Source organism: Macrobrachium nipponense, chromosome 4 (genome assembly GCF_015104395.2).
Source record: "Macrobrachium nipponense isolate FS-2020 chromosome 4, ASM1510439v2, whole genome shotgun sequence".
Classification (NCBI taxonomy): Eukaryota; Metazoa; Arthropoda; class Malacostraca; order Decapoda; family Palaemonidae; genus Macrobrachium; species Macrobrachium nipponense.
Window position 1 is genome coordinate 22,531,991 of NC_061100.1, and position 9,521 is coordinate 22,541,511.

The 9,521-nt window shown below is 36.7% G+C and overlaps 1 long non-coding RNA gene across 1 annotated transcript; it reads right to left on the reverse strand.

The window, feature by feature from the left end:
- Positions 1-6,300: 6,300 nt before the first annotated feature.
- On the reverse strand, positions 6,301-9,291 carry LOC135211576 (uncharacterized). Its single transcript, XR_010313669.1, has 3 exons — positions 8,800-9,291; positions 6,745-6,934; positions 6,301-6,464 (listed from the first exon to the last, which is right to left on the reverse strand). It is a non-coding gene; the product is annotated as an uncharacterized LOC135211576 (long non-coding RNA).
- Between the last annotated feature and the right edge of the window lie 230 nt (positions 9,292-9,521).

The window sequence follows — 9,521 nt, forward strand, 5'->3', positions numbered from 1 at the left end:
CAGACTGATCATCCTCATTTTGCATTAATTTACCCACTATTTTTCTAATGTTAGCATCTTTTTGCTGTTCGATCTGAACTCTTTCTAAATCTAGATCTATGATTTGACAACTAAAACAGAAAGTATTAGTTGTGATTTGTTTCTCGTTTTCTTCTTGCGACCTTGACACAGCATCTGCAATAGTGTTATATCTTCCTGGGATATATCTAAATTCTGGGGCAAATTCTAATACACTTATGAACCATCTGTTAAACTTCATATTATTTGTGAACGCTCTTTTCTTAAATAGATCACAAATAGGTTTGTGATCTGTAAGCACATTGACTTTATGTCCTAGCAATATATGCCTAAACTTACGTAATCCCCAATAAAGAGCTAAGCACTCTCGTTCGGTAGTGCTATAATTTCTTTCTGCAGCATTCAAAACTCTACTTGCATAATATACTGCTCTCATTCTGGTTTTTCCTTGTTGCATTAAAACTGCACCTACACCTGTACTAGAAGCATCGCAGGCTAAGTTAAATTCTTTTGAGAAATCTGGATACACTAAAATTGGATTTCTTGTCATCATTTCCTTGAGTGTTTGGAAAGCTCTTTCATGTTCTGGCTTCCATTCATAAATTACATCCTTCTTTGTTAAATCTGTTAATGGTTTAGCTATAGTGGCAAATCCCTTAATAAAAGGGCGGTAGTAGCCAACCATACCTAAGAATCTTCTTAAGGCTTTCAAGTTACTTGGGGCTGGATATGCTACAATTGCCTTTATTTTACCCTCCTGCATACGCAGTCCATTTTCACTGATGACATGTCCTAAATATTCTAATGATTTCCTCATGAATTGACATTTCTTAATCTTTATCTTTAATCCTGCGCTCTTTAGTCTTTCTAACACTGTTTCTAATGTCTTAAAGTGACTATCCAAGTCCTTACTAGAAATGACCACATCATCTAGGTATACTGAAACATCCTCTATGTCTCCTAAGATTTGGAGCATTAATCGAGTAAATGTTAGTGGGGCTGATGTAAGACCAAAGGGCATGACTTCAAACTGTAAATGTTCCTTATGAGTACTAAAAGCTGTCAAGGGCTTGGATTCTTCGTCTAAAGGTACTTGCCAATATCCACTAAGCAAGTCTAATGACGTAAATATCTTTGCTCCACCTAATTGAGCTAACATATCATTTATAACTGGCATTGGCATCCTATCTGGAATGGTGTGTGAATTTAATTTCCGATAATCTATTACCATTCTCCAAGTGCCATCTTTCTTTGGAACTAATAAGAGAGGTGAATTATATGGTGATTTAGAAGGTACTATTACACCATCTTGTTTCATTTCTTCAATTAACTGATCTACGATCGGCCGTTGACTGATTGGCAACTTATAGTTAGGGATATAAAATGGTTTAGTTCCATCTTGTATTAAAATCTTATGTTGCAAAGTATCTGTTCTGCCTAACTTATCTCCTTCTAAGGCAATGACATCTCTATACTTTTCCAATATTTGTAATAGTTTAACTCTATTCTGAGGAAAGTCTGTATTATTTACTTCTTTATTTAGAATTGAACTCGGTTCTGTGCTAGAGAAGAATGCTTTTTCACTTAGTGTTAGTAAAGGATTATTCACTACAATTCCTGTACAAAATTCTACACCAGGTCTTAGTATTAGTCTTTTGTCTGAAAAATTCTGGACGTATGTCTCACAGTTATTACCTTTCACGTGAACTAGAGAATTGTCCATCCTAACAAAGTCAGGTAAGTTTTCATTAGTTAGCATTACGTCTTTTTCATGCAAGTCTTAGTCTGCTTTAGCCCTAAGACAAACTTTGGTTAGACATTGCGGGTACAAAACTACTTCTCTATTAAGCACAAATGTGACAGTATGGTCATCTGCAGTACTGATTAACATATTTCTTCGTCATCTCGTATCTCTGAGAAATAACAGACATCTGTTTCATCCGAATTTTCATCCAGTAGTATTGTTGAGTTTAATTCACCCTTATTTATTGTTCCTAATAACAGGACTTCATTGATATATTTTTCTTCTTTATTTTCATCCATTATAAGATATGTACAATCAATTTCTGATTCATCTTCATACATTTGTTCGCATGCATTAATATGTTCCGCGGCAATAAATTGTTCAGGGGCAATAAATTGTTCAGCTGCGTAAATTTGTTCAGAGTCAAAGCTCTGTTCAGAAGTCTGAGTATCAAGGCTTGCATTGTTAATATTATTTATTTGTGCACAATCTATCATAGAATCCTTCCTGGCTAAGGACATTTCTTGTAAGTTATTATTTCTACCACTTATTCCACTAATATCTGTGCTAGCATTATTATCTATCTTAGTTTCTTGGATGTTCGCTTCTCTAGAAGATGTCGTCTCAGATAAATTGATCAGATTTATGCAAGACTTTCCTTCTTCTAGCTGAAAACAAACATTTTCTCTATTTCTGCGTGGTAAATTTATTTTATTTTCTCCACAATCTAACATTATTCTACATCTCCGCATAGCCTTATATGAAAACAGCGCTTGCGTAGGATAAAACCTTTCTTCTTATACTACAAATACTTCCTTAAAAGTTTTGTCTAAAATCTCTATGTCCAGTGTGACATTGCCTAGCGCCCTTATTTGTTTTCCGGCTATTCCCTTTATAATTCTACTAGGACCTTGTATTTCTATATCTGCAAAGCCTAAATGTTTTGTTAATGTTTGTTTATCTATTATATTTACTGTACTGCCTGTATCTAAAAAGATTGAGCATGGTTTATTATTAATTCTGGTTTGGATGATAGGTAAATCTTCTTGGCATATTTCTTTATCCTTTACTGAAAATACTATCTCCTTATTTACTTCAAAAGGAAACTTGAATTTATCTTCCGGACCTACCGTAACTATTTCATTCTCATTTTCTACTGGTAAGGAAGCTTTCTCGTGTATTACCCTCTTCTGTAATTGTCACTGAGTCTGATTATTATTTTGGGGTGTATTACTTTGGGCATTATGGTTAGTATTGGTATTTCTGAACCAACAATTTTGTGTTAGGTGACCTGTCCTATTACAATGAGAACAATACCTTGGTCGCCTACAATTCTGAGTTGTGTGGTTGGAATAACCACAATTTGCGCAATTTTGTTCCTGCTTGTTATTTTGTGTTCTATTATCTCCGGAGCTCTGACTGTGGTTTGGGCTGAATGAATTTGGATTATTATTGTTTGGATTTCCTCTATACTGTTGAGGCCTATTTTTACTATTCTTGTTTGCTTGGAAAAATTTCCCATTACTATACTTTGGATTATTCTTAAGATCTTGTTTTCCCTGTTGTCTATGCTTAATATTTCTAGATCTGTCTGGGACACTATCTGTCTTTCCCTGGAAATTATTTCTATTCCTATTAGGGTTTCCATTATTTACAAAACCTGTAAATTCTTTTGCCAGATTTAGTCCCTTTTTACACATTTCCTTTTCCATAAATCTTAAAGCTGCTAGACTATCCTGCTTAGGATCAGGATCCTGTTTCTTAAAGACTCGTTTTTCTTCTTCCCCGATAGCGTCATATACTATACCATGAACTATGTCATTCAAAATCTCTTGCATACTGACTAAATCCTTTGTGTCACGACTAAATGCATCACGATCGCCAATAACTACGCCGGTTCGTTTAAAATCTGTGGTTAAGTTACGGATTGCATTTTCGATGTCCGTATGTAAGTTTGCGATACTATCCCCATCGTATTTCTGATGAAGGAAACGGGAGAGGTTACACCATTTATCCTTCTGATAAATTGGCTCCCACAATTCTAGACACACCTTCTTAAATTCAGCGAAGGTCGGAATCTCCTGAAACTTAGCGGACGTGAGAGTGCGGTGTGCATCCCCCTTTTCGGAACTAACATAGAGTAACGCTTCATCTATTTTCTTGTGTTCATCGGTAATTCCACTAGCTGAAATTCGACTTTCAGTCTCTGTTATCCACTGAGATACTGTATATGCTTCTAACTTAATTTTGTCAGGATGACCCCTTTCTACCCTACCGCAAAAGCGTGTAGCCTGTGTTATTACAGTGGCCTGTGCCATTCTAGAGTACCTAGTTTGTACTTGCAATTGGTTAGGAATTTTATTATGATTAGTAACAATCACACTAGTCGTGGGTCTATTTGCTACTGTCGAGCTCGGTATTCTGGTTGGACTTTCGCTATGTGATCGTCGAGGAAAATTATTCGTCTGAGTATTTAGTCTCGAGCGTCTGTCAGGAGCTGGACGTAGGCTATAATGACTCGGGTCGGGAGTTCTGCTTCTTTGTAACCTAGTAATAATTTCGTTAAAGTTTCTATTCATATCATCAGCTTAGCCTAGATACAATTTAAAAAAATAGATGCATTGTTGTAATTACATTATCTTCATTATGGAGTCTGTCTTCCTTTTGCAATCCCTATATAATCTACATAAAACGTTCTTATTTCCTAGTGTTTCCTTCCTTCAATCTGGAAAAACACTAACATTAATATATGCCGTTATTCCTTATTCACACCACTGCAATTTATGAATTGAATGACAATATCTTTATTGTTCTAGATTTATCTCAATCAATGAAGCAAAAAAAAAATTATTTTATCTTACAACTTTACGGCAAAGAAAGATTTTATCTCAAAACTACTTGTTATGAATTATTTTACAAAAACAGTTTTGTTATTGCAGTGTGAGAATTTTCTATTTTGATTTATTTTCAGACGTTAATCTATCAGGATACTTTAAACTTTTCTTCTTGTTGCTGATTGCCGATCACTTCTGCGTCGTTGTCCGACTCCTCTGTTTCACTTGTAGCGGCGTCGTCCGTACGCTGTCGTCGTTCTCACCACTGTTGGAGTTCTCGGCGCCTTGTTCATGGAAAAAATGTAGCGATGTATGGAGAAATAGGCGCTATCTCAGGATTTATGATAGTTTAGCGCTCACAGTTTGATTGAAGAAATCCGTCGTCAGTCCTCGCTGCGTTTCGTCGCTCAGTTTCGTTCGCCCTTTCAGCAGAATCGGAGTGTTGTTATGTCTACGCTGTTCGGAGTTTTCATTATTTTTCGTTGCCCTTTTTCTTTTTCTTCGTTCTTCGAGTTATTGAACTCGGAATTTCTTCTTTTTAATTGTAAAGTTCGTGCCTGGTTTTCTTGTATGTTTCTGACGCTTAAGTATTAGCGCTCTTTTATTGGCAGTTTTATATCTTCCACTCTGTTTAATTTTTCCACTGTGGTGTGTGTGCACTTAGAATCCCACCGCTGCCACCACTTATGTTGTGTTTGTCTTTATTTTTAATTCTCTTCGTTATGTTGCATGGCGTACTTACGAGTTCTTATTCTCTCTCTTCTTCTAGTTCTTTTCGTTGTTACGGGTAATGTTTGAAAGGTTATTTGTCATATGGGCTAACCTTCATCTATCACTAGTTACGGTTGAGTTTCTTCTCTCGTAGGAACATTTAGTTTATTTATTCTTCACTAAGTCTCTCAGGAGGTAATTTATATGTTTAAAACATGGGTTGGGTATCTTTGGGAAACTGGGCAAGTTAAACACCTCTTCATAAAAATTACTTATAATTAGAATAAGGTATGAAGTTCACAATTACACAGTTTACACACTACTACACTACACTGGAACAGAGTGAGAAGGAACACAGCCTCCTCGTATAAGGTCTGGTTCTTGACTGGTTTTCTCTAGCACTTCAAATGAAGTTTCGACCTAACTACTTCAATTAGCTCCTCCTCAAATGTCCTTTAGGACACCTCCTACTTCTTCATGAATGGCTTTCATTACTTCCGGTGCCACCTCTAGATTCGTCTGATTGGTTTCGTCCCTCGACGGTAACCACCCACTGAAGGAGTCAAAGTTCAACTTTTCTGGTGAGGTTAGAACCTTACTGTTTTCCAAAACAAGTGCCAATGTTTTGGTCTGGTTTACGAAACTGCTATTCGTGCAGACTTATGCTGTACACATCTACTCCCTTTTCTACCTTAACTTCTGGTAGATCCTTCATCACTCTACTTTCACTATATATGTTCTACCAGTGGTTTTCCTAACTAAGTTTTCCCTAGCTATTTCTAGACAGACTCTTGTTGTTTCCTAACAACTTGTATTGACCCAAATACGTAAATGGAAAATATTTAGAGGGAAAATGCAGAGACTATCTTGATTCTAACTTACCTTAAAAGGATTGATTGGGTTATGTTTAATCTATAATAGGTCGCCAGGAAACTCAGCTAATTAATTTACATTATTTATTTACAAGAGGCCGTTGAATGGCCTGGAGAAAAGTAAATGCAGTTTGTCCGCACATGGACCAATCCTATCTCTCCCAATAGGGGGAAGCTGGCCAAAATCAGATTAAAGTAAATGTTGGTTTCCGAAAATACTCATATTTATCTTGCGTCAGGGCAGCACTTGTGAGCGGGGAGACTTGGTCACATGACTCAGCCAATCTGGAAAAATTCCCAGATTAGACACAAAATGAAATGAAGACTTCTTGCACAAGTTACAGTTACTCAAATTTATCTAACACACTGGGGGAAGGAACTCTAGTGTTTAAATGAGATATGCAATGAAGACTTAAGCTTTAACAGGTCACAAGGGGAAGCACATGCCCCGATGAGGACAAAGGGATTTCAATATAGAAGTGATACAAAGGAGATATGAAAATTAAATTAGCAAGAGTCATCTTGGAGAAACAGAGCTGGTTGGGTTTGCACTTTCTAGACGTACCTTGAATCCTGGAGGCTTGAACATGTGTCGTGATATATGAAGATGGTCCAACCACCGTGGGACGACAAAGGCCTGACTTCCAGTCAGAGGAGAAGGACACGTCTATCCTCCTGTAGTTACTAGCGTAGACTGAGAATGAGGCTGGATGTTTTTGAATCACCTGGGTTTCACACACAGCCTCCGGCATTGTCTAAAAAAGTGCAAAAAACACAGCCAGCGAATTTGGAAGGAAAAGAGGTCTTATGTTAGGAATCCCTAAAGCCCACATCGAGGCCTAGCTAATCCTGTGACCTGCCTGTCTTACTCTAAGCTCAAGCCTAAACAGAAATTCCTTTCCACCTGCATTTTTCTCTTCTAAAATCAACTGAAGGGGAGAAAAAGGCTGCTCTTTTAGAACTAAATAAAATCAATGCTACTGTGAAGACGAGGTGATCAATATTTGTAAATATATAATATATATATATAATATATATATATATATATATATATATATATATATATAATATATATATCTATATATATATATATAGATATATATATATATATGAAATATAGGCTGTGCCTCTCACAGGGTGGGAGGGGACGTCCAATAAATTAGCTTCTCACGAGTGCCAAATCAAAAAATATATTTTAGGTAGAAGTGAAAATTTGAGCAGTGAAAGCAGAGAAGTTGAAGAGCTCAGTTATGTTGAAAGATGCAGTTGGGAACAGGTAAAAAATAAATAAAAGAAATACTAAACATTGAAATGAAGCTGCACCTCCATCACCAATCTACCTCACGTACGTAAATGGACTTTGAAAAAACACCTCGTGTATACGTAGATGAAATCTTTCCTCGAATGAGTCAGGAGTATATATAGTGTGGTCTGCTTCTAGGGATAGGCAGGTTGTGTGGTGATAAGTGATGTCTTAAGACCATTTTAAATATCATTTTTTACTAAGTTTTTTGTATGGCTCTTTGAGAAAACACTTCTGGCGTTACAACTGCAGGGTATGAAAAAATCAATATATATACGGAGGAATACAAATGATAAATAATAAATGAAAATACGAAAGGGAGATCGAAGTGATTGCACGGCCTATTGACGAGTAAAAATATGGTGCGCAACCAGGTAAGACAGTACCTAGCAGATACAAAAAAATAAAAGGATATTCAGAAAAAAATAAGAATCTTATTTTATTTTTACAATTAAAGAATGTTTTCATGATATGAATGTTCATGAAAATAATACAAAGCTTTGAAAAACTAATTTTCCGTCTATTCATGTGCTTTTTATCTCTCTCTCTCTCTCTCTCTCTCTCTCTCTCTCTCTCTCTCTCTCTCTCTCTCTCTCTCTCTCTCTCTCTCTCTCTTCTAATTTATCTTCAAAATTTAAGATTTTTTCCGTCTGGTATCCTCGTTTTCTTTGACAGACTAGAACAACAATCATAGAAAACGCTTCTTCCACTCGAGGTCACTTCTTCCGTAAGATAGTATATAATTCTTTTTCCTGGTTATCATTATTGATGAAAAATGCAAATACTCACACAACATTACCCACGAAAGATTGGCAATAGGCCTAGTCTTATGAAACAGATAAGACAATCATACATATATACATCTCGGGCGTTATTCTTAATGTAATGTACTGTACCACAGAATTTATTTGAATTTTCTAATACAAATTCAATTTAAGAAGGAAAACATTAACCTATAATTCAGAAAAAAAAAACTTATTTGCGATTATTAATTAATATAAAAAAACGTCACCTAACAAGACATGAAGCCCCCTGGACGATACCGTTTTCTGTGTCTGTGACGACTTCGAATTATTATCATTGATTATGCTATTAATATTAATGAAAATGTAAATATAAATGAGACAAAAAGAATATGAATGATTGGAGCTTAAATAAAAGACAAGCGAGTGTATGAAGAAATAACTCTCTTTCCTTGAAGTGTTTTGTAGACCCAATAATGCCCCCCCCCAGCCCCCCCCCAGGTATTTAATGTGGACATATGGATGACAGAAACGTTGAAAGGAACAGAAATAGAAAAATCAAAATGGCACCTACTGCTGCTTTTTCAGTGCTGGTTTCGTAATTACTGCATTCAAACTACTGCATTCGTGCTTCCGCATTCACACTTTTGCACTTCTATCAATTTCTGCAATTCTGTCAAATGCAACGTAGTCATCGTGGGGGTAAGCCTGTCCTGTCTACTGCAGGAATTCTCCTCCGGTTACACCACACCGGGGGGAGCTAGATGAATATACCCTTTTATCTTATTTCTCTAGGGGCATCTCCACGAGACTTTTCACATGATTGACCAGCACTTTTAAGTCCACACTTACTGTGCAGCCTGGCACCATCCCCTGGCAGCAGGGGCACCACTCCTGTCTGACACCAGGTCCCTACTTCTACTGCTAGGTTAACAGGGGCATCGGGTGTGCGAAACGCGCCCATCTGTTTCTCCCCGCCCGGGAATCGAACCCTGGGCCTCCCGGTGGTGAACCGAGCACGCTCCCACTGCGCTACGAGGTACCCAAAAGCAAGCGAGACCGTCAGACCAAACATACTGCTATGGAGCTGTATCTTGAGAGAATTATAGACCGATAATATCGAAATACGACTGATTATATGCATTACATAACATCTAAGTTTAAATGATTTATTTATCTACATAATCCTGAACACTTTTGACTCAGCTGATGATATCGAAATACGACTGATTATATGCATTACATAACATCTAAGTTTAAATGATTTATTTATCTACATAATCCTGAACACTTTTG